Source organism: Protopterus annectens, chromosome 13.part0, assembly GCF_019279795.1.
Source record: "Protopterus annectens isolate FY-2018-M chromosome 13.part0, PAN1.0, whole genome shotgun sequence".
NCBI classification, from domain to species: domain Eukaryota; kingdom Metazoa; phylum Chordata; order Ceratodontiformes; family Protopteridae; genus Protopterus; species Protopterus annectens.
In genome coordinates, this window is record NC_056747.1 from 115346475 (window position 1) to 115372011 (window position 25537).

General features: G+C 35.8%; 1 long non-coding RNA gene across 1 annotated transcript in view; it reads left to right on the plus strand.

Moving 5' to 3' along the window:
- The first annotated feature begins 18761 nt into the window (after positions 1–18761).
- Positions 18762–25537, plus strand: part of LOC122788318 — a 32855-nt gene continuing 26079 nt past the window's right edge. Inside the window, exon 1 of the long non-coding RNA XR_006362635.1 lies at positions 18762–18866. This is a non-coding gene — a long non-coding RNA (uncharacterized LOC122788318). The remainder of the gene's footprint in view (positions 18867–25537) is intronic.

Sequence of the window (25537 nt, forward strand, 5' to 3'; positions counted from 1 at the left end):
TTTCTTGGGATCAGGCTGACTTGAGGTTCTCAATTTGGAAAACAGTTCTATTTATTAAACTTAAAACAGCACACCACTGAATACACCAGATGAATGCTACCTGTCACCCAGTTTAAAAAGCACTTAGAAGTAAAATAAAAACTCAGATCATTTTAACTTAGATCTGAAGAAGCTGTGTTAACAGTGAAAGCGCTCATCTTTAAATAAATACTCATTTTTTTTACATAGTTGGTCTTGAGATACTCTTCATTTTTTGGACCTGTTTTGCTCCTGCAACCTCCAACTCAATTTTAGTTCTATTTATTGTTTTGACCTCTGCAAGAAGGGAATGTGAGTTACAAGCTCTTCTGATGGGTCAGCCTTATCTCATTTTCCACAAAGATAGGTTTCCCCAAGAACTAAGCCTTCATTTACACCTAAAGTGGTACCCAAGTTTGCCTTAAGCCAAGCTATCTATCTCCCTGTTTTATTTCCAGAACCTAAAATGAGGGGAAAATGACATTCCAATCCAAGTCAGGTGTTATCCTGAGAGAACAAAAATGTTCAGAACTTACAATCAGTTGTTCATTTCTTGTGAAGGTAAAAAAGGCAACTGGTGTCAAAACAAATGATTTCCAAATGGTTGTCTCAAGCTCTTTCTTTTTCTTACACCCACCACAACAAGACTATTCTGGGCAGAGTCAAGCCTTATTCTACCAGGGCCTTGACTTCATAGGATCATAGGAAGTTACTAGGCTATTGGCCCTGAGGCCCTTACAATCTTAGCCAAGAATTTAGCCCATGTTCCAACAAGTCAGCACCCTATGCCACTGTCCAGCAGGGATGCAGGTGGAATCCTAGGGGTGTATTTTCTTTTCCCCATCCAGTAATCCAGGTTGGGCTTTTTGGAAACAACTGGATTCCAAAAGTATTCTAAAAGCAGCAACTCGGTCCTCTGAGCATACTGAAATAGATTCCTTCTCCAGGTCTAGGATTTGCTGGGACCATTCTGCAGGGGGTCCTGGAAATACATTCTTCCTCCTCCCAGTCTAGCTAAGCTACGGTAATATCTATAGCTTAGGCTACTATAGCAATGATCAAATGATGAACATAGAACAGTTGTGTAAGTAGACCTACCATAACAGTAAACATTGGAATTATCACTGCTGTAGTAGCCATCCCCTCTCTCATAATCCCCCTTATTTTTGTATTATTTATTTATTTATTTTATGCCAGAGTAGGGACATTTATTTTTATTTTCCTAGGATTGCCCTCTCAGGGCTTCAGCCTCCCATTCTCTCAGTCAGCTCAGCTCAAGCAAATTGATAGTTTGGGAGCATGGTTAGTGTTAGTGGAAGCTGGCCAGCTGTTAAATCCTTAGCAATATATAACCCATATAACTTAGGTTACTGCATCATATTCAAACACGTACTGTTATGGCAAGTTTACTTGCACGTTTCCATATTAATCCCTTCATGCATCGCCTGATTGTAGGAACTTTTCCATCATGCAGTACTGGCTTCTCTTGCTCCAACACTCACTCCATTTCCAACTTGCTCTGCTGCTCTCCCTCCACAGCGTGTCTTTTCTTCCAGCCACCTCCATCCAGGCAATGGGAGAGAAATGTGCCGAATTGAAAAGTGTAGGGGTCCTTTATTTAACAAGTCTTGAATATTTACAATATAAACTGAATTTACAATATTATACACAAACTATTTGCACTGACCTCATATCCATTTGTTTACATTCAAAACACATTTATATCTGACCCCCACTGTATTTTCCACAAACAAAATCTTTTTTTTTTCCAAAATTTCCTGATAGATTTCATTTAGCATTATACATAATTCCTTTCAATCTTTGTTTCCAAATTATTCAGATAATATTCAATATTTTTATCAACCTTTTCAATAAACACTTTATCTTCATCTTTATAAAAACATATTAAATCATATGCATATTAATATTTTCACATCTCTTAATTTCATCTGAATAATGATTCTCATCTAACTTAATCCATAATGTATCAATTATTTTATATTTCAAAAAGATGTTTAGTAGTGTCTTCTTTATAACAATAATTACATATTCTTTTAATTTTTTTATATGGCCTGTTTGCTTTGATTGATAATTTCCTTATCACAGGTCTCCATAAAAAACCATGACATTCTAATATCTTTTAAATCTATTTTCCTGCTTTTTTAGCTCTGATTTTCACTTCTTCCAATTCTTTCCATTAGTATACATAAAAAATATTTCACCATTACTTTTTATACCACTTTTTTCTTTCATCTTCTAAATATTCTATACTTATTTTTACATTACAATTTTAAAATGATATGCTTTCATTTTTTGGGTCTATATTATTTGAACGATAGATGAAAATGTCGATCGCTGTAAACAGCGAAAATGACGATAATTGATGTCTGTTTTCAGGAAATTTGCCCTTTCCTCACTGTAGTGTGACCTTGGAGTTGGTATATATAATTAGCGGGGGATGTGGGGGGACACAGCCCCCCACAATACAGGATTCGATTATTGGCATTTTTGCTGTTTACAGCGATCGACAATTTGAACTTTTGTGCAAATAATATAAACCCCATTTCTTCATCTGTACACTATTTTACAACTTTTCATCGTATCCCATACTTTTTATTTGTTTTCCAATAATAGACTTATTAAATTACCATTTCTTTCCATTAACCATTTAAGTATTTTATATAAATGTAACAAAACTGCACACACTACTAGATTTATAAGTCCTATACCACCATCCTCTTTTGTTACATATGGCACACCTTCATTTACAGGATTAAGATGAGATTTATTTGTTTATTTATTTATTTATTTATCATTTGTTTACTGGGAAAGTCCAGCTTGGAACAAGCCAATTTTCAGCAGACGCCTGGGGAGAAACACTCCAGATGCATGTCTTGTAATGTGGGAGGAAACCAGAGCACATGGAGGAGACCCACATGAACATAGGGAGGACATGCAGACTCAGCATAGAAGGAACCCCAGCTGAGAATCAAACTAGAGAACCTCTTGCTGTGAGGAAACAACATTAATCACTGCAGCACTGCACCATCTGAGATCCCCATGTAAAGGAGAAGGTAGTATTAAAGGAGACCCACACCCACAGACTCAAAAAAACATGTTTATTTCATCATGGTTTGGTGTTTCCTACATTTTTACACCACTATGGGACTATTTACAGGTTTTTAAATATTTTTATTCATAATTTCTGAGTCTGACTACATGGGGTCTGGCATCTTGAAGTAATTCTGATTGTTTAGTCTGCCTCTAGGTATCCCATAATTCAGTGCTTGCCGGTAAAAAATTATATCACGCAGGCCTCTTTCTTCCTAAAACTCTTGTCACTGCACTGATTTTACATGCATACACTGCTGTCCTTCAGTCAGTTAGTTTTAAGTAACATTTCATGCCGTTCTGTGACTACTTAAAACACAAACAGTGCAAATGCCACAGAACAGGCTTTCAAAGTACTTTTTACTGCTACTTCTTTTTAGAATGGCTAAACTGCAATCTTTTATGAAGCCTGAATTTGTACTACTTTTTTTTTTTATTATTTTACATTTGTTTACCGGGAAAGTCTGACTGGACACAGGTCCTTTTTCAATGGAGGTCCGGGGAGCAAAGCTCCACATTTACTTAATAAATCATAAGACAATGTAAATTAACATTTGAAAAATACAGAAAAGTTAATGACCAAGTACAAAATAATAAAACAGGAATAGCAGGAAGAACAGAAAATAGCAAGTAGTAGGAAATAATACCAGAGAATACAATGCTATATGAAGAAAGACATTTGAAAGTGGTTATTAGCTGCAAAGGAAAGGAATTTGACTCATCTCCCATCCCCTGAATCTCCTATCTCCCATCCTGCTGAATCTAGCTTTGTTTGTATAACTTGAGCACTGATCCAGGCCATCTTTATTTGGAGAAGGTTCCCCTTCACCCTAGTAAGCAGAGGTGTGCAGTTAGAACTTGTCTGATTGAAGACTGCTAGAACAAGGCTCAGTTCTGAGCTTTTTTCTGGTTAATTGGGTAACTTGTTTAAATCAGTCTGTTCGTTTTCTATTGTTATATATATATATATATATATATATATATATATATATATATATATATAAAAGAAATTGCACTTTATTCATCTGCTTTTACTGTATTTGTGTTTCTTCCTACTTTATTACTGGGGGCATTGATTACAACTCTGACCTGCGATATATAACAATAAGTATCCTTTTCTGTGCTTTTAAACTGTTTTTCTGAGTATATCTGCTTTATTTTCTGAAAAAAAAAATATATATATATACTTGTTTCCTGCCTTTCTAAGATAGTATAGTCCAGTTTTCAAGTTAGTGCTAAATTCAGGGCTGTGTTACAAATCTCTGTGTTTGCCCATACCTTACTTGGATAGAAGGAAGTTTCTCTGTTCACCTGTGAGAGAAGGGAGCTTTGAGCAGCCTATCTGTCCCTGGAGGAGTGGTTTCAGCCCAGAAATTAGTAGTTTATTGGCCATTTTTGGCTAATTTCTATCTTTTTCATTTCCCTGCTATAAATACCATATTTGCTTGGTTTTGCACTTCGGGCAGCGCCGGTTAGCTATGGTAAAACTATTCCCGGCTCTACAAAGTCTCCTCTTCAATTTTTCCCTTGGAACTAGACAAACTTTCAGCTTAAGCACTCAAGCCATTCATTTCTCAGCCTGGCACTTGCTCAAAACTTATAGCAAGCACTTATAAACTCTAACACTAGACCCTCCTGTACTGTACAGTAGGACAAGGCTCTCTATTCAACCTTACCAGCCATCCAGTAAAACAGTTCACTGTACCTATCCAGGCATGTCCAAAGAGCAGTTTTAGGTATACTCTCCAGTCCAACTGGTGAATCTGGGCATTTTGAGGCAATGTTACAACTGCCTCATGTACACAGACAACCCCCTCCTCCTACCACCAAACACTAATACATGCATAATACATGCGGGAAATGCAGTTATACAGCCAAACTAGAAGCTAAGCTCTCTCAACCCAAGACTGGATCAGACAGTCAAGAGGAGAAGGGAAATACTTGCATTACACCATCAGTCTCACACAGACCCATTAAAACAGCACCGACAAAAACACACATAAATACATGAAAACATACTCGGAGGCTCTAAATAAAAATCTGCAAAACCAACAGAGACCTCCAAAGCAAACATCCAAGCAACCTCCACCCCCCCAACACAAACCATGAAACACATACTTCACAAAATCAGTGTGCCATGCAATCACAGTCCTTAAGGCAAAATAACATACCCAACATACTAGTAATAGGTGACTCTATAGTCAGGCACACTGACGTCCCACTCACTAGGCTGAATAAGGAGAAGGTTACTGTTAGCTGCCTGTCGGGTGCCAGGATCTGCCACATAACACAAGCACTCAGGTCACTCCAGAACAAGTACAAATATGACTCTGTCATTGTCCATATTGGTGGGAATGACCTGAGCCGTACCTCCCTGGACTACATGAAAAGAGACATGGAAGAGCTCTCTGATCACGTAGCCCAGGCCAGTATGACCCTGACCCTGAGTAGCATCCTGCCCTCACCAAGAATGATACCACGGTATAAAGAAAAATTCTCGATTTCAACAATTGGCTAAGTTTCTGGTGTCAGTCTGCCTGAGATGACATGCTCGACAAGCCATGCTGCTTCACTAGAGATGGCTTGCCCCTGTCACCCTTAGGCTTTCAAATACTTGCCAAGTCTCTTGCCACCCTCATAGTTCCTTTTTTAGGCAAGGCTCAAAAGACAAACCCACCACCGTAAATAGCACAATATCAAAAAACTGAGGGCAATGCTACGCAATGCCAGAAGTCTAAACCTCAAAATGCATGCACTCGAGGCACTCCTCAGTATGGAGAAAATCGATATATGTGCAGTAACAGAAACCTGGTTTAAGGCTCCAGAGAGCACCCCAGCACTACCAGGCTACAACTCATACCATACATTTCGGCTACAGAACCCAAACCGAAATACAAAAGGCGGGGGCATATCCATATTCATCAAGGATACCCACACCTCCAGGTTAGTGGCACAGCATGATGCTTCAGAGATCATCCACATGCAACTAACAATGGGCAAAGCTGCAATTCAAATTGTAGCTTGCTTCAGATCACCCACCATGTCCCAGGACCCCCATTCCACATATCTGGAAACATTGGTAAACATAAAGGTCTTACCAAACACCCTAATATTGGGTGATTTCAATTACCCAAATATTAACTGGGAGAACTACTCAAGTACTAACTCCCTTGCCCAACTTTTCCTAGAATTTATAAACTCAAATGCCTTGGTTCAACTGGTCAACACTCCCACCAGAGGTGACAACATATTGGACCTGGTCATCACAAACATGGGCGACCGGTGTTCCACACCAGAGGTCACCCCTCGTGGGTTAGATCTGACCATAAACAAATCAATTTGGATATCCATATTCCACCCCCACCCCTGAACAAGAAAGCCACTGTGAAAAACTTTTCAAAAGCAAACTTCACATTACTTAAGACCAAGGTGGAAAGTTTCAAAGCCCCCATGCTGAAGGATAACACTGTCCAAGCTGCAAAATCCTTTACTAATGCATTCTACAGGCAGCTACAAGAATGCATGGATCGTGCCATCCCAAGCAAAACCAAGACTCACTCCTCCAAGAAAGGAAACCAGTCTGGTGGACTCCTGCCATAAACAAGCTATAAAATAGAAGGAGGAAACTAGTACAGAAAAGAGTAAAATCCCAAGAGGGGAAGACATCCCTGATCAGTATCAACAAGAAAATACGATCCGTCATAAAATCATCCAAGGCGAGCTTTGAAAGAAAAATTGCCAAGGACTCCAAAAATAATCACAAGGCATTCTTTAGCTATGTCAAGAATCTAAGTGGCAATGCTCAGATCTGCTCGGAGTTAGTGCAGAATGGCACAAAATACACTATACCGACCGATATCGCCAACATCCTGGCAGACAGGTTCAGCACAAACTTCAACCCCTCTCACCCCCAAAAGGGCCCATAACGATACCAGAAGAATGTAGAGTCCCTGAAATCACAGACACTCAGGTTAAAACAGCCCTCTCCAAAGCCAAAAACACAGCATCAATGGGACTGGACGGTGTCCCAGGCTGCATCCTGCATGAGCTCAAAGACAAACTAACACTTCACCTAAACACACTGTTCAAACTCAGCCTCTCCACAGACTACATACCCATAGAGTGGCGCACAGCAACGGTTATTCCGCTCCACAAAGGTGGAGCCACAACAGACCCTGGGAACTATCGCCCCATAAGCCTGACTAGCTTGGTCTGCAAGGCTATGGAGCGCATCATCATGGAACTCATTAACAGAGACATTGGGAACATCCAAACACTGGCTTTGTTAAGGGCAGATCATGCTTCCTAAACCTGGTGGACTTCTTTGAGACAGTTACCAAGGCTATACATGAGGGAAAGCTGGTACACACAGCCTACCTAGACCTCGCTAAGGCCTTCGACACCATTCCCCATTCTGCATTCTGGTACTATAGACAATCTCACCAACCTGAACATAAACCCCTACATCACAAGATGGGTTGCCAACTGGCTCACAGACAGAACCCACATGGTGAGAGTTGCGGGAGCTAGGTCCAACTCTAAACCGGTTACAAGTGGCATTCCCCAGGGCTCAGTCCTAGGACCCCTCCTGTTCAGCATATACTTCTCAGAGGTACAGGCAAGCACAGGAGGACTATGACTGACCAAGTTCAAGACGACTGTAAACTAGGGGCTATAATTGGCTCTCCGGCTGACACAGACATCCTTCACCACATGAAAGCAGGTAGGATCTAGAAAGTGGGGGAGTGGCTATAGTACTTTAAATTTGGAGGTACTGGGTAAAGGAGGAAATTGGGGGCAGGGAGGGGAGCGAGGAGAGCCTGAGCATAGCGAGGGTGAATGTAGCGAGGCTATTGCAGTTTACAAGGTTTCCTAAGGTGTCCTAAAGCTATAAGGTAAGTATTACAGCTCTTAATGTAAGAGTCAGTTTACTTCAGTTACAGGGGAAGGAAGCAAACACTCAAGTATAAAAAAGAGCCCTATGGCTGACCAAAATGGTGACCTGCTTAATTACACAGCACTGTAAGTGAAAGCTTAACAAATGCTTTTTGTGTGCAACCTACTCTGCTTAAATGCTGAGAGAAGCTGATTTTGTTATGGTGACCAAATGCAGTCCTGTAGACACCGTTTTGTAGGGAACTGTAGAGTTCAACTAGGAAAAGAGAAAAGCAGAGATTCTAGAGTAAGCATGAAGGCAACAACAGGCAGTTATTATATAATAATGCATTCAGAAAGGTTTGGTGGGGGGGGTAAAGTAGCATACTTCAGAATGAACTAAGATTTATAGCTAAGAAATTTAAGCAAGAGAGCAATACAGTAAATAAACACTTGCCAGATTTTAAAGATATACCAGAAAAACTAAATCAATTGTTCACAATTGTACAACTGACAAATTGCCAGTAAAAGTACTTCAGGTATAGCTAGCCCAAGTTATTCAAGTCATAAAAGCACTTCTTCAATGTGGGTGTGCAATTTACAGGTTCAGTTTAAACACAAATATTACCACAGAAATTCAGTAAAGTCACTAGCTACTTATAGAGCCTCTGCAAAAAAAATAGAGCAGTCTGTGCAGAATAAGAATTTAGCAGCAGGTCATTCAGTTACACAAAAAACAGTAAAATATCCATGCAGTGAAGAAACTTACACTAAGTCACACCAGGTCAGCCAAGGGGGAAGAGATAGTGGGGCTATTGCAGTTTACAAGGTTTCCTAAGGTGTCCTAAAGTTATAAGGTAAGTATTATAGCTCTTAATGTAAGAGTCAGTTTACTTAAGTTACAGGGGAAGGAGGCAAACACTCAAGTAGAAAAAAGAGCCCTATGGCTGACCAATGTGGTGACCTGCTTAATTACACAGCACTGTAAGTGAAAGCTTAACAAATGCTTTTTGTGTGCAACCTACTCTGCTTAAATGCTGAGAGAAACTGACTTTGTTATGGTGACCAACTGCAGTCCTGTAGACTCCGTTTTGTAGGTAAATGTAGAGTTCAATCTGCTTAAATGCAGAGAGAAACTGATTTTGTTATAGTGACCAATTGCAGTCCTGTAGACTCCGTTTTGTAGATAAATGTAGAGTTCAATCTGCTTAAATGCTGAGAGAAACTGATTTTATTATAGTGACCAATTGCAGTCCTGTAGACTCTGTTTTGTAGGTAAATGTAGAGTTAGTCACACCAGGTCAGTCAAGGGGGGAAGAGAGAGGGAAATCCTAAGCATCTAGATTTGAAATATAAGTACATTTGTCACACACAGCATTATGCCATTTAACAGACAGAAGTGACAGATGAAAATCAGACAGCATGAACTAATTCCTATATTGTTTCAAGATACCCATTTCAATCAAGCTGCTACAGACATTGCAGAAAGTGCTGGGTCATGGTTTCGACAGGAATGATGCTGAGGGACGGGGTGCCTATACTATTTGGGGAGGTTGTTGGTTCGGTTCCAAGCTGCAGGGGTATAGGGTATCAGATGACATTACCAGCTGGGTTTGTCAGTTGACATAAACAAGAAAAGATTAGATTTCCTAATCTAAATGACATAAGCTGAGGCTGTAGAAAAGGCACCACTAAAGCCTCCGTGGATTATGAGTAGATCTCAGATACATAGTACTCTGTCAGAAATTTTATGGGAACACATGGCTGTAACCAAGGAAATTATTCTTTTGAGCTGGAACACAGGATCTGAATTGCCTAGATAAAGCTTTATAACATTTGATGCTATTGGCTGCCTAAAAAGCAATTACTAGAAAATGGAAATCAGAATCTAAACCAGGTGTAAGTGCTGAATATTGTTAAAGAGATAAAAGAACTGGAAGTGGATTCTTTAGAAATAGGTAGAACCAAATTACATAGAAATAAAGGGAATTTGTGGGACTAATACATGCAGAATAATGTTCAGGAGGAGGAGGAGTGAGGTTTAAGGGACTGCAGGAATTGAGCAAATAATGTAATGTTGGACCAAATGGCAAGATGTTATAAAGAAAGAAAAGATATGTAATGTATAATGCATAAAAATGTTAATACATTTTATCTTCTTTTTTATTAATATATGCATGCCTGTGTCTTAAGTGATAATTTAATAAAGGTGTTAAAAAGAGTAGGTCTCCACAGATGCCCACCATCATATCAGCACCTTGCTCACAGATAGTAAAGGGTCACCATGAAGTCAATCACAAAGCATCTAATGCCTCAAACTCCATAAGTGAAAACAGTAATGTCTTATCGGAGAGCCTATTGTTATGCACACTGACCCCACAATCGCAATGGACAAAGACAGGATTACAATTAGTTGTCTTTGTTGCCAGGATCCATGACATCAAAAGCACACTAACATGCCTCTCACCAGATGAATGTGATAATAACCAAGTTGTAGCCCATGTGAGCGTGAATGACTTGAGGCTCACAACTGAGAGGGACATGCAGACAAACATATTTGTGCTTACTATGTATATTGTAGCAGCATTCCAAAAACAAACCAAACTTTAAAACTCTGAAAACTAAACTAAAAACACAGCAATGTGAAGGCAAGGCTCCAAACACAAAGTTTAGTGCTATTGTTCTACTTTAACCAGAACAGAACTTCATAAGAACATGTAAAAATGTAGATCCACCACAAGAATTTGAAAAGACTGCATATAAATCATGTGATCCATACAGCCAATGAAAGATACAACTGATGATGATGTTACAAACATGAAAAATTATCTTGAAAATTAAAAGTGATAGGACTAAAAAGCAACTATAAGTTTGTTAAAAGCATATATAATCAAAGGTAACTTCCAAGTAACATAAAACCCTTAAAGCTTGTAAAAACATTTAATGCTGATTGTTTCATTAAGGTCTGCCCTCAGTCTAATCTGCCAACTTCTTTCCTTACATTCTAACTGAACCTTATAATCTCCATTCATGTGTCTAATGCAAGCAAGATATTGATCCTGCATGAAATTTTCCTTTCGCCTAGAATGATACCTACACAGAAATAAAATCTGATTCCCTTTATTAAGTGGTTTAGTAGATGACATCATGCTGGGTTCAGTCTTTGTCAGCTTGTAATGACATGACTGACTGATCAACTTGCTTTGCAAAGGATGACCTTAACATTTTGCTCCATAGCTTCCACATACTGCCACCATACTGTATTTTTTAGACATAGTTCAACAAATGAACATCTGAATTTTGCAGGTATCAATGTAACCATTACCTTCTCTCAATTGGTCCCCATCAAGGTGTCTCTTCTGAATGACAGAAGTCTTAATGACAAATTGTCTGGTCTTGAGGGCATCCTGCGCCTTAAACACATACAGTACATGTCTTTGTAGTTACTGAGACTGCTTCATTCATAGTCTCTCTCTATAACTGGATTTTATGAATGCTACACAATCAGGCCTGGGGAAAAGTGTTGTGGCATTTGTATATTTGTCAATGATAATCTCATGTCTAGACCCACAAATGGAACTCGCTGAACTCCAGCTTACCCTGAAGAAGACAAACTCTTTTCTGAGTTCCCGCTTTCCTTTACTGCCGTTTGACTGTGGAGTTTGTATATATAAATTTGGTCTGTGTGAGGGGATGCAAAAAAAAAGGGCAACATGTCATTCTCTTAACACCATTTTTGCTGAATTCCATTTCAGAGAAAGTATTTCATGGAAATCACTTTCAGCAGTGGAGGCAGATTCCTTTTTCTCCACTGTTGTGTGACCTCTGACTAGCTATATTTAAGTTTGGTGGGGTGAGTGTCCCACCACATAGGCCCCCATGAATGAAAACAATTGTTTTGAAGTTCACTGAAAGTGATTTCAGAATTCAGTAAAACTTTGTTGATCTATTGACACCAGTCCCAATTTTTTTCTGTTCTTATAGTATTTTTAGTTCAGCCTTTTTTAAATTAAATTAGAATTAAAATATTGTTGACAGCTCGTAGGTAAATCCTTCAAAGTTGGGAATGCCCAAGGATTATTAGTCTTAATAATCACAATTTCCCTGGAACAGATAGTTACATGGATGACATCATATTCCTGAACTGGTCCTAACTAATATAGCCACTAACATATCACCCCTCTATTTTTTCTGTCTTTGCTTAATTCTGATGGTAAATTTGTATCCTTCTTTTCAAAATCTCTAAAACCTCATTAGTCAATATTTCTGAATTCAGTGACTCAGATAGACAAAACTCTTCAAACCCCTATGATGAGCTTTCCAAATTCATTTGTAACATCACCAGATCTGACACCAACACAGTTGCTGTTTGTACAAAGGAGTTATATTACAGCATAGATAAGTGTCTAGACCTGGCTGTCCCTACCTTAGCCAAATGGAAAAGGAAATTTAAAGAAAAGCCACTGTGGTTCCCCCAGCTTAAATCAACTCTATAACAAGAGAAGAATACTTCTTAAAACATATAATAGATCAAAGAATCCTCATATCAAAGACTGCATCGAGAATATAATTTAGGACTAGTAAGGCACATCATGAACTTAAATTACCTTTTGCAGGCAAAGATATTTTTAAATCTTTCTTTAGTTACATTAAGAAATTAAGACACTAAACCCAAAAGGTACTAAATGCATCCAAAGTGTCTCTTCCCACTCAGTAATAGTAGATATAGCAAATATATTAGCCAACATACATTGTGCAAACGTACCCCTGAAATAACTGCCTTAATTCCACAATTCCCAAATCCCTTACACCTACAAATATCACAAACGCATATATTATATTAAATTAGTTCTTTAAGCATGTGACCTGATAATTTACCTGAATGTCTAATAAATAGTGTCAGACTTTTGGAACCCCTCCTTAAAACACTTAACTTGATTTTTCCCAAAATATGGTAAGCTACAGTGGCAATGCCATACACAAGAATGGCCTGTACTATGCTCTAGCCTGACTAGTCTGATTCGTAAAGCCAGAGAACACATCATATGTGATCTCAGAGATTCATTGGTTCATAGGTTAAGTACTAGGCTAGTTGCCTTTACAGGCCATTTAAAGCCTAGCAAACTTCCCTTTAAAGGTGATAATTAAACCTTCTATGTTATATTCATAAGGTAAACACCTTAACCATTATGCCACCCCCAGGGTACATAACCTGTGATACAAAAAAAACATATCAGGCTAGACTAGACTTTATCAAAGTAAGATCCTGCTTACTCAGTTTAGTTAACTTATTTGAAAAAGTCACACAGGCTGCACGCGGTGGTGATTCTATTCGCACAACTTATTTCCATTTGTTCAAAGCATTCAACACTCCATGTTGTAACTTAAACATTGATCCATATGTGGTGATGAGGATAGCCAACTAGCTGAAAGATAAAACCCACAGAGTTAAGGTGGAAGATACCTCCATTCCATGTTGTAACTTAAACATTGATCCATATGTGGTGATGAGGATAGCCAACTAGCTGAAAGATAAAACCCACAGAGTTAAGGTGGAAGATACCTCCACTCCATGTTGTAACTTAAACATTGATCCATATGTGGTGATGAGGATAGCCAACTAGCTGAAAGATAAAACCCACAGAGTTAAGGTGGAAGATACCTCCACTCCATGTTGTAACTTAAACATTGATCCATATGTGGTGATGAGGATAGCCAACTAGCTGAAAGATAAAACCCACAGAGATAAGGTGGAAGATACCTCCACTCCATGTTGTAACTTAAACATTGATCCATATGTGGTGATGAGGATAGCCAACTAGCTGAAAGATAAAACCCACAGAGTTAAGGTGGAAGATACCTCCACTCCATGTTGTAACTTAAACATTGATCCATATGTGGTGATGAGGATAGCCAACTAGCTGAAAGATAAAACCCACAGAGTTAAGGTGGAAGATACCTCCACTCCATGTTGTAACTTAAACATTGATCCATATGTGGTGATGAGGATAGCCAACTAGCTGAAAGATAAAACCCACAGAGTTAAGGTGGAAGATACCTCCACTCCATGTTGTAACTTAAACATTGATCCATATGTGGTGATGAGGATAGCCAACTAGCTGAAAGATAAAACCCACAGAGTTAAGGTGGAAGATACCTCCACGGAAAGTATGAAGCTAACTAAAACTAGTGGTGTACCCCAGGGCTCAGTACTGGGACCTCCTCCTTTTCTATATCTATTAGTCCAGTCTTCAGACACTGTTTAAGTAAATTTGTAAAACATTGCAATGAGACTTTCCTGTCAAAATACCCTGACACCCATTCATTACAGAAGGAACTAACCCTTGTAAACAAGTCTTTTATGGAAAAAGGGCTAAAATTAAATGCAAAAAAAATTAGTATTGTCATATTTTATAAATAGCTCTGTTCTTTAACCTGTGGTATAACCACTACCTCATTGCAAAATTAGAATGTAGCAAGGGATGTTAGAACCTGTAGTGATACTTCCCTTTCCTTTGAAAGCAACAGTAATCAGAAAATCCTTCAAGTTAGAAAAACTAATATGTAAAGGCACATTGTTCAGATCAAAAGAAATTACCATCCCTCTTTATGCAGCCCAGGATAGACCAGTTATTGATTATAGCTCCCAGAATAGACCAGTTATTGATTACAGTTCCAAGGATAGATCAGTTATTGATTACAGTCCCCTAAACATATCAAGCAACTGGAAAGATCCCAGAGGTTCCTAGCCAAGAAGACTGTTAGTCTAAAGTCCCTGAACTACCAGAAAAGGCTGGAAGCACTATCCTTTTACTCAGTTTTTATAAGCTCTTGCAGGGTAATCTTTGTTTTGTGTCCCACAACATAAGACACCCCAGCCTCCGTGGACTCCTGTATCTTTGCAGTCAGATAACTCCACTAGTACCAGAACCAGGGATTTATGTCTGCACAAGGAAATAAATTAAATTCACTGCAGAGACAAATTAACCAATGCCTACTACAACTTTGAAACAGAATGTCCCTGCAGTTAAATAAAAAGACACCCTAACATCCTTCAAATTAAACCTGGATGACTTAATGGGTACCCATACATTTACTCCAGGACTGACCTGCTTTGCCCTTCTTAAAAAGAGGGATATAGCACTGGGAGAATATTAGCAATGTATAAATTGTCTCTTGGCTCATTTAGCTAGTATTTCCTGTGATCCTATTAGTTGTCATTCATGGGTGATAATGGTAAACTCATACCTTTAGGCATTTTATTGCTTCTGGATAATTTCAGTCTCATCATCTGTTATGCCGTTGTTTCAGCAGAAAATGGCAGATGCATTTCCATAGTCTCAATGATTGATTTTCTACAAAGAATGCAAAGGTGGAGTATGTTAAACAAAACCAGGTTTCATGTTTTTATAACTGCCTCCCCTCTTGTGAACATTTTGGAGACTTTATGCCAAGATTGTGTGTGAACATGGAGATCCGAGGTCTTCATTACACTGTATTGTTTCCAGTTCTTGAGAGTGGTGAGAACCTCGTGAAATGGTTACAAGAGTATCATTTTATCACAAGAAGAGTGATGAGCTTAACTGGCTAATGTTAGTTTCAGTATCACAATGTAAAACTTTGGGATCTGTAACAATGTTTTTCTACATCGTGGCATTTCATCTTGTAAACATTCTGTCCAAGTATGTTAAATAGGTTAATACCATACTGATTTATTTTTGTCAACCTCAACTTGGATGGGTTATACTTAAGCACATCTGAATACCATTATTTTATATTTGCAGGCGAACACTTAATCTTGGTTTTTCTTATATTATTCCATTTGGTTTTGTGAAAGATCATTACCACGCCAAACTGACACCAGGGATGACACACTTTCTACATGAATAACTCTAAATATTTCCACAATGCATTGCAATGAAATAACATTTAACACCAACATGACTGAGTTAAAAAAGTGCTACCATCGGAAATGAGATACGCATTGTACTGTTTCTTTTCTATAATGCAGCGGATAACATATATGCATGTATGTATGTATGTATAATGCTATCACCAGTTTATAAACTGCAGATTTTCTCCACTATCAATAAAAAACTCCATTATAATACTAGATTTCATTTCTTGTTTTAATATAATTTCAAAGTCAATATCTATTTACATTGCAAATCATATCAGTTTTCTCCCTCCACATTCTACACTTAGACATCTTTTTCATTGTTTCCAATATTATCTGTTGAAAACAAGGTACTAAATCAAACGTATAAGCACCTTAGTAGCTTGTCACCACAAAACATGATTATCAGGTTATTGATTACTATTATGGCATAAAAGTTATAAAAATAGATTTGATTGTCTGTGAAATTTTAATTGCTTAGACTTATTTTTTCACTCAAAATTACAGTGTATGGCTTTCTATGGTGCTTCCTTAAAATGCTGCCATACCTTTTTGTATTGCATTAAACCAATAGCTTAGCATTGTGTGGGTGTTCAGCTCTGGATCAAAGGTGATTGTCACAGGTAAGGCAATCTAATTTCATTGTTTTGTCTTGTGTGCACTAATACTGCATTCTTTTAAAATGTTTAATTCTCCAAAAATAATTGGTTTCTTTAAGTTAGATTTAAAATGACGATGGAAGGAAATTTCAAAATAGGACAACTGAAAACATGTTTATTCATCATGCACTCACTATTTACAGTAAAACATGAATTAATACTTTAGCATTTTTTACCATCAGTTCAAGAAGATGTATTTAACTTTCTATAAACAATTATGCTTTATGACATTGAATACTCAAATGTTTATATGCTATTTGTTTGTAAAAAGTACAATAGCTTTGCAGGCTGCAGTTTATTGCAGTACCTGCCTGGAATTGTTAGCTCAGGTTTTTGAACTAGGAGGTATGTGTAGCATAGCACAGTGTTCGTGTTCAGCTCTAGTTCCAAAGTGGTTGTCACAGGTAAGAGAACAATGTTGTTGATGAAACATTAGAATACCCTTGCATATGCTTAAAATGTAGTTTGAAATGCACTAGATTAATTTAAAGATGATCTATTTTGGTGTGGTATTGACACATTATTAAGATGATTGTTTACAGAATTAACCATATTTAATTTTTTCTCAAGATCTAAGCAATACAATTTTAAGGCAGTTATTTTGCTTCAGAAAATGTTTACTCTTTAAAGTAAATATAAACAACTAACAATGTAAAAAGCTATGTTAATTCCTAAAAATGTTTACAGTTCACTGCCCCCCAAGACAAATGCATAGCAACAGAAGTAAACAAAGTCCTTAATGTGTTCTTAACATGATTCTTTTCACACTTTTAGATTACTTCTATTTTTGTTTTTAATCTCTTCCTAGAAGGACTTCAATTTTTGTACTTACCAAAGTAATATAAATAATTATCTTTCCATCTTCTCGGAACCTTTCTTCGCTGTATTTTTCTCTGTTCCTTCTATCTGAATGTTTTTTTAAAATCAAATACACTTTCATGGCATTCACTTTAGCAGACTAAATTGTTCTGCTGATGTCATGGAAAATGTTGAAACTATAAAAACAAAAGTGGTAACTATTTAACAGAGATAGACCTCTGTGAAGGCTAATAACACACAGAATGAGTACCTTAGTCAAAACAAATCAGAAGACGTGCATTGTTTTGGTGTACATTTTTGCTTCATTGTTAAGCAGATGAAGAATTTTCTCATAGTAGGACCATTTTAAGCAATGTCCTTGGCCACCAGCAGTTATTGTAGTAATATTTCAATAGAGGGGAAAAAAAAAACATTACACTTGTATATCACAAAGTTAGACTGAATACTCAGACACGTTTATCTTAATGTACCAAGCAGATGTGATTTTGCATTATTTAGTACCATGTATGATGATGTCTGCTGGAGTTAGCAGAATGCGTTAGCTGTTTTTGCTAAGAACTAGTTAAAAGCTAGGATCATTAGTATATATATATATATATATATATATATATATATATATATATATATATATATATATATATATAAGCTTCCTATGGCATTTAAGTTTTTATGTGATCTATCCTAAGCAGCCCATAGTACCTTCCACAATCCAAACACATGAACAATTATTAAAATAAAAATGTAAGCAAAACCGTTATTCCTATACTTCCTTTTTTTTCATTGAATTCCACAAGCATTACAGAGAATCCAGTTATAATTCAAAATGTTACTTTATTGACTGCTTTGATGACTTTTTAATGTAAAACTTTGTAGGTTGTGTCTAGCATGTATAATCTTGTGCCTTATTTTATCAGATGTACCTTAACAAAATAGTACATGGTCAACCGGCAGCATTGCTTAAAAGTTAGATAATAAGTGATGACTTAACTAAAACACTTAGCTGTCATTTAATGTCTTCATTTATTTAGTTACACAGTTTAAATTTATCATGTAATGTCATCTAAACACAGGAATATTTCCTGGAACAACCTGTGTGATACATATTGAATGACTGCTTGGCCTGCAGTCAATAAAATGCATGCAAGAATAAAACTGCAGTGCTCTACAAAGGTTTGCTGGACACAGCTTTTTTTAGCTGTAATCCATAGTTCAGAAGTTTGGATTGCCCTACCAGCACATTTATTAATCAGTAATTTATACCGTAGCAGTGATCCTCATACTTGTTGGTTGCTTGTTACTATGGCAAAAAGAATTAAGGTCATTTACAAGAGCTGAGTGGCCTAGTGGGCTAATGCATTGTACATCCATGGTAAACTCATACCTAATGGTGTAGCAGATGGCTGTTACTTAAGGTTTTTGTACTGATCAACATCTGGGCCACAGCACTGTGTTGGTGTTCAGTTCTGGTACTAAAGTGATTGTCACAGGTAAGAATACATGATTTTTTCTACAAGAAAAAGCAATTTCTAACAAAGAACTGTCTGAAAACAGTAAAACATTTTTACTGTTAGCTGTTTTTGTTTTGTTTTGTTTTTTTTTTTTTTTTAGATTATCTCGTACTCCTAACTTTGTTTCTCACTTACAGTTCTAGTATGATTTACTTTTATATTTTAAATAATAGAAAATATACTTATAATGTTTCATAACAAAAATTTATAGGCAGTCTTACTGCTTTCTGAGTGCTTCTAATCTAAAATGGTCAGAAAGCATTCAAAATGCAAAGTAATTTATTTCCATTACCCACAAGTGACTTTGACCAATGTATACAGTTATTAACATGGCAGAAATCACTTATATTCTCATGTGGTAGGAATACTTATTAATCATTCCAGGTGTGAATTTGCAATAAAGCAGAATCAAAACTGAAAAATGAGTGTTATTTATGATGTAAGCATAACTGGAAACAATCACCAAATGTAAAACTGATTGAGTAAGATAAAGCTGACTGCTACAATTACCCTTTAAGATATATTTGAAACGTAATAGCTTTATATGAAAAACGTTGAGGAAATATGTGTAAGTGTTTTAAGTTGCTTTTATTTATAAAAGCAATGCTTAAAACAAAAAAGTGTCATGGCTGCCCAGACATTAATACTTATATCATCTGCTTCTAGCCTCATTCCATTATTGTAGTGTATTTTGGTATTTTTTGCTAAATGCAATAATTAGGCATGTCCATATTCATTTCTGCTGTTGAAATTGTAGAAAAAATAGTTGCCATTGAATGTTTATCTATTTAATATGCCACTCATGTGACCAACAGTAATGTCTTGGGGTTATCTTAAATATACGATTTCAGGGAAGAAAGAACTTTGGTAAAAGCTGAGAGTAACAAAAAACAGATTGTGAATGACGGGCAACATAAATGAGAAGGCAGGAGCTGTTAGGGTAGCATTTTAAGTACATTATTACAGTTCATTTTTCTTCTTGACTTAAATATGAATGTGCTTCCTTATTAGATAAAAAAGACAGATGGCAATCACTGGCAGTATTACTCTGGTTTCATCCCTGTCACTACTAACAAGTAAAGTACAAGCTCAAAAAGTATATTTATATTTCTGCCATAGTGGAATGGCTTCCTTTACTCCATTCTTCTTTTATAACACATTTAATTTGATTTTGAATGAGGGGATACAGTGTTTTCACTGATGAAATACTGTGACATCAATCATTCATTCCATAAATGGGCAGGATGAATTATTTCAAATCAGACACGTTTAAGAATTTCTTTGTTCTTCTCTTGGTTTAATTCAAACACAGGGCAAATTATAACTGGCCATACCATAATATAAATCATAAAATCAGCAGCATATTAATTTTCAGTCAACAACCAAGTAACCAACAACTAAAGTAGACAAGCCTAAAGACAGAATCAACCATTCTTCTAAGAGAGGATAAATTATGATGATAAAACTATTTCAGACTCAGTTTCATAAAATATATAAAACAAAACAAACATAAAGTATATAAATAAAACAAAGTATGTGGTTGAGCTTTTTTTTATTTTATTTTATCTATTCACAGGGCATTCAGAGTTTTTTTTTTTACTTTTGCTGACTTAGTTTAAATACAAATGCTAACCCTTTTTGAAGCAAACAAAGATTGTTATAAATATGCAGTGCAGGGAGGATAATTAAATCTCTGATGAGATCAACATCATCAAGAGGATATTTCCATATGAAGTGGTGCTATTCCTCACCTTAACCTGGATCACAAATGCTATAAATATTCATGGGGAATTGGTAGACCATCCAAACGGATTGCACACTACAGCAGCTTGTTATTAAATGCCGTTCATAAATTCGGCAGTTATAACATCAAAGTACACATATTGTTGTAACCTTGGCTCCACTTTGTGTTTCATTGACACTAGGCACATGTTTTCTACTAGCCTAAAATAAAAATTGTACTAGGCAGCGTCTTACAATGCATACTGTTCCTGAACTGTTGGCTTATGGTTTTGTACTAGCCAGCACCACTTAGGTAGCACTGTGTATGTTTTCAGCAGTGGTACCAAAGTGGCCGTCACAGGTAAGAAACTTATGTAATTTTCACAAAATATGATGTTAAACTACTACAGATATGCTAGCATTTTCAGTTCCTTTGATAACAACTTAACATATTGACCTAATGAGTGTGCTATTTTAGCTCAAAACTTTGAGAAATACATTGCATACATTTAGCTACTGGTTGTCTTTTAACATAACTTTTTGCCCCAAAACTAGAACTATGAATGTAGAAGAAGTAGTTATTGCTAAGTATAAGAATTAGAGATCAGTAGTGATCACTGATGTAGGATAAATCTAGTAAGAAAAGTGACTTAAAACTAATGAAATTAGGAAACAACTACCTTGTGCCCTATTAGTGTAATCATGGACTTCATAAACTGAGGCTAATTTCAAACTATGATCCTTGTGTTACAAAAACTTACTGCCATCCCTTAACACTAGCATTCTTTATATACAGTAGAGCATATATAGCTATCATTAAAAGGATGCCTACCATTAACAAGGACTATGACAATATATATTATTATTAACAACTAATTATACAATATTTTTCATGTCATAAGAAAGCCAAGGCAGAAGTGTGGGTCATTAATGTAAGGTAATGCCACACCATGTTGCAATAAAGTGGATTTGAGTATAGCATTAACACCCTCCTTTATTTCATTTTATAACTGGAAATTTCAGAGTACCTTTCCCTTTGTAAAAAATCTTTATTTGCCTAAATGCTAACAATACACAAGGGGTGTTTCTTGCATTTATTGTCTGTTTTCTTAAACAGGTCACAGGTTTAAATCTCATTTTAGGCTGTTTTCTTAGATAGGTCACAGGTCTAAATTTCATATTAGGCTGAGGTCTGAATTGTGATTTATTTATATATATATATATATATATATATATATATATATATATATATTAGACAAGTAATGCAAAAATGGCAGGCAGTTCAACACTCCCCATTAATTATAAAGGTTTTCACATGTAGTAATTAAGAATAAATGATTAAGGGCTTGTCTGTAAACTAACTGTATAATTTAAGGCAACATTATTTACTTTAAATGTTTTGGCCCAATAAATTAACTAATAATTTATTAGATACAGTATTATTCTTGGCTTTTTACTTTAATTACTTCTCCATCTCTACCATGTTGAGCAACTATGTAATTTTTTTTATTCATTATATCAGTTTTTTTGCAAATTGATTGGAACATTATATGATGTGAATAGACATACAGTAGTTTATCTATTTGTGCATTCCTTTCAGAGACATTGAACCAGTCATTTATAAAAATAAGCATGGCCTTTGACTTTTAAAAATTTTGTCACACTATCATCGAGGTTAAATTAAAACAGAGAATCCTTATTGCACAAATTGGTTGCTATTTGTAATGTATTAGGTATTACATTTCTGAGCATTTATAATGAAATCCAAACTATCAATGATATATTAATTTCCACCTTAATGACAGTGCTTTCTACTTATTTCTGGTTCATGAGCAATATGAACAGAAAGGGATTCAGAATTAAAAGATAGATTTAATGGAAAGAGCACTGTAATGGATTATTACTGAAGACAGTTGTACACATGCAGCCTTTTACACTTCTATGCCAGACAAACAAACATATAACACAGGAATTCATATGTAAAATTGTAATAGCACATTCACAAGTCCAAGCTTTCTTCCTTTTACAGTAACACTAGGCATATTATGCCTAGGGTCTATATTAGATAAAAGAAAGTTTATCTAATCGAACGCTCACATGAGCGAAAATTGCAGAGCTCAAAACTGCAATTGTGAGATTGTGGTACAGTGAAGATGGGAATATTTGCCCTTTCCTCACTGTAGTGCGATCTTGGAGTTAGAATATATATTTAGCGGGGGTGCCCCCACAATTGCAGTTTTGACTTCCTGGATTTTCGCTCATGTGAGCGTTCAGTTAGATAAACTTTTGTTTATCTAATATAGACCCTTATGCCTACTGGTTTGGAATAAAGCAGTACTGCACTGTATTCAGTCATCAAGTGCTCCTGCATTTTGAAATGTTAGCTTAAGTTTTTGTATTACCCAAATCCTCCTGCAGAAGCACTGTGCGAGTGTTTAGCAGTGGTTCCAAAGTGATTGTCACAGGTAAGAACTTAACACTGTTCTTCTTGAAATATTATAAAACTACAAAAGTATTTATTAACATTGCAAATGTTTCTGATTGTGTTTACAGAGACTAAATGCTATTTTATCTCAGAAATTTGAGAGCCAGTTTAATTTGCATTTAATGACCTCACTGCTTATAGTAAATGATAGTTTTAGTCCAAAATCTAAGATCATAAATGTTTACTGATCTTCTCTTACCACTATTAATAAGAATTAGAAAGAGTAAGAAATCATCAGCACAGAGCAAGTGTGATTACTCGAGTTTTGATTCCTGTGCACTGTCACAAGGAAACACTGGCATATACTACCGACCCCATTTTGTTTATTTACGGATTTCAGTATACTAAGAATCAAGTCCTTACATTGCTAGCTTTATCACCATCCATAATAGCAACTACTGTCCACCTATTTACTAAATGACTTTTAGTGGTACACTAGAAACTAAGCATAAAACATCTTTATTACATAAACAATAAGGAATAAACACCACTAAGGTGCTTAATGATGATCCTATATTTTGAACATTGGCAGTTTCAAACATATCACAACATTGGGAATAATTTTATTTCATAAATAGTATTTTCAGAAAACTTTTCTAGTTATTAAAAAATGCATGGGTATATCCAAATAGGAAAAGGACTGTTAAACTGGTATATCTTATTTGCTTTAAAGAGGTGAAAAGCTAATATTTCATGCTATAGTTTGGTCTGAGCTATGTATTTTTATATAGAGCAAAATTAGTTCACACTTCTGGGTAATTCAAATTACAGCTTCAACTTGCTTTGACATGAGATACCAGTTAGCATCAAGAAGTCAGATTTATAAAGGAAATAAGAAAATAAATGCTAAACATGGAACAACTGTGTATTATATTATTTTGTCACTGTTTGACAAGTTGATGATATGTTGAACAAACAGATATGCAAGAATAACGTCTGACTTTTCATTATTCGTATGAATTATTTTCTTATATGTTCTGTGAGTTGAAATCTGTGGAGTAAAATATGTGTGAACTCTCTGAATTTTAGGTTTGACACTATACAGAGTATCACATTCAGCTGTAAAATAATGCAGTTGCAATATTAGTTATTGTAATTTTCAGAATTACTGATTATTTACCAAGAAACTGAACAACAATAAACACAAAATGGTCAGTAAAACAATTGCTTCATGGGCAAGTCCATCTTCTACTCTAGAATATTATAAATTGGCAGAGATAATTTACCTTGGACATAAGTTTCAAAGACCAATAGCACTTTGGAGCCAGGAAACAGACCACATTCTGCATGATCAAGTTAGAGCCACATTTTTGATTTGACTCAGATAAAATTCTAACTTACCCCATATGAATCAGTTAGATACAAAATCACTGGAAACTGCTAATGAAATCCAGACCTTTGTGAAAAGATTCACTTTTGTTTGTTTCTTGTATAATTCAGCACTTATGATATTTTGAGCAGCTAATGAAGCTAATAACACTTGGTTTTCTAAAATGACCACATTATATTTAATAGTTACCTTTGTAAAAATAGTTATATATCATTTATTTTATTACTTCTTTGCAGACATCAGAAAGTTTACCTCCACAATTTTATTATAAGTTAACATTATGCCATGATTTAGATCAGTCAAGAGTTTGCAGCTTATATTACTGTCAATGGTAAAAAAATAAAGTGACTGTCTAGCAATAAATTGCATTTAAGGCTAGCAATATATACTTTCCCATTTTAAAAAAAAAAAAAAACAGCTAATTGCTTAAAATAGGCAGAATAGTTTGTTTCATTTCATTTTAGCTATCAGTTTTACATGATCATATTCAAAATCTTTAAGTTTTATATTTTTAGAGGTCCAACAGAACAGATACCATAAGTCATTACATTTTCTGAGTAGATTTACAGTTCAGTGTGTATTTGTACTTTATTAGTTTAATGGTTCAATCCAGAAGAAAAATCAACAGCAATGCAATACTAACAAAACAGAGTGTTTAAGATTTCAGAATACAGAAGTTATTATTTCAGAAATCTCACATTATATTGGCATTTCAAAGTATTACACCCAAATTTATAAGAGTTATAATAATAATTTTTAAGTATGATTAATCTATATACAGTATAAGGTGCTATGGACTTTTCTAGTTGACTTTGGTTGACACGCTACTGTGGTTCATGATAAATTTAAATAAAAACTCTTCTAAGGCAAATAAATGTCAATTGTTATCTGTATGGGAGTTGTATCTATGTGCATCTCTAATTAGACCTACATTGTTTATTTGCACCTAAAATGATATTCTCTCATATACCCCAAATTACAAACAGTGATAATGTAAGTAATAAAGAGCCCGGGAATTAGCAGACTATCAAAAGGAACAGATCTTTGCAGAAGTCTGATGCAAAATGCGCTTACATGCAGGCAGTGTCTTCTGTCACTGTGTCATGTATGTAA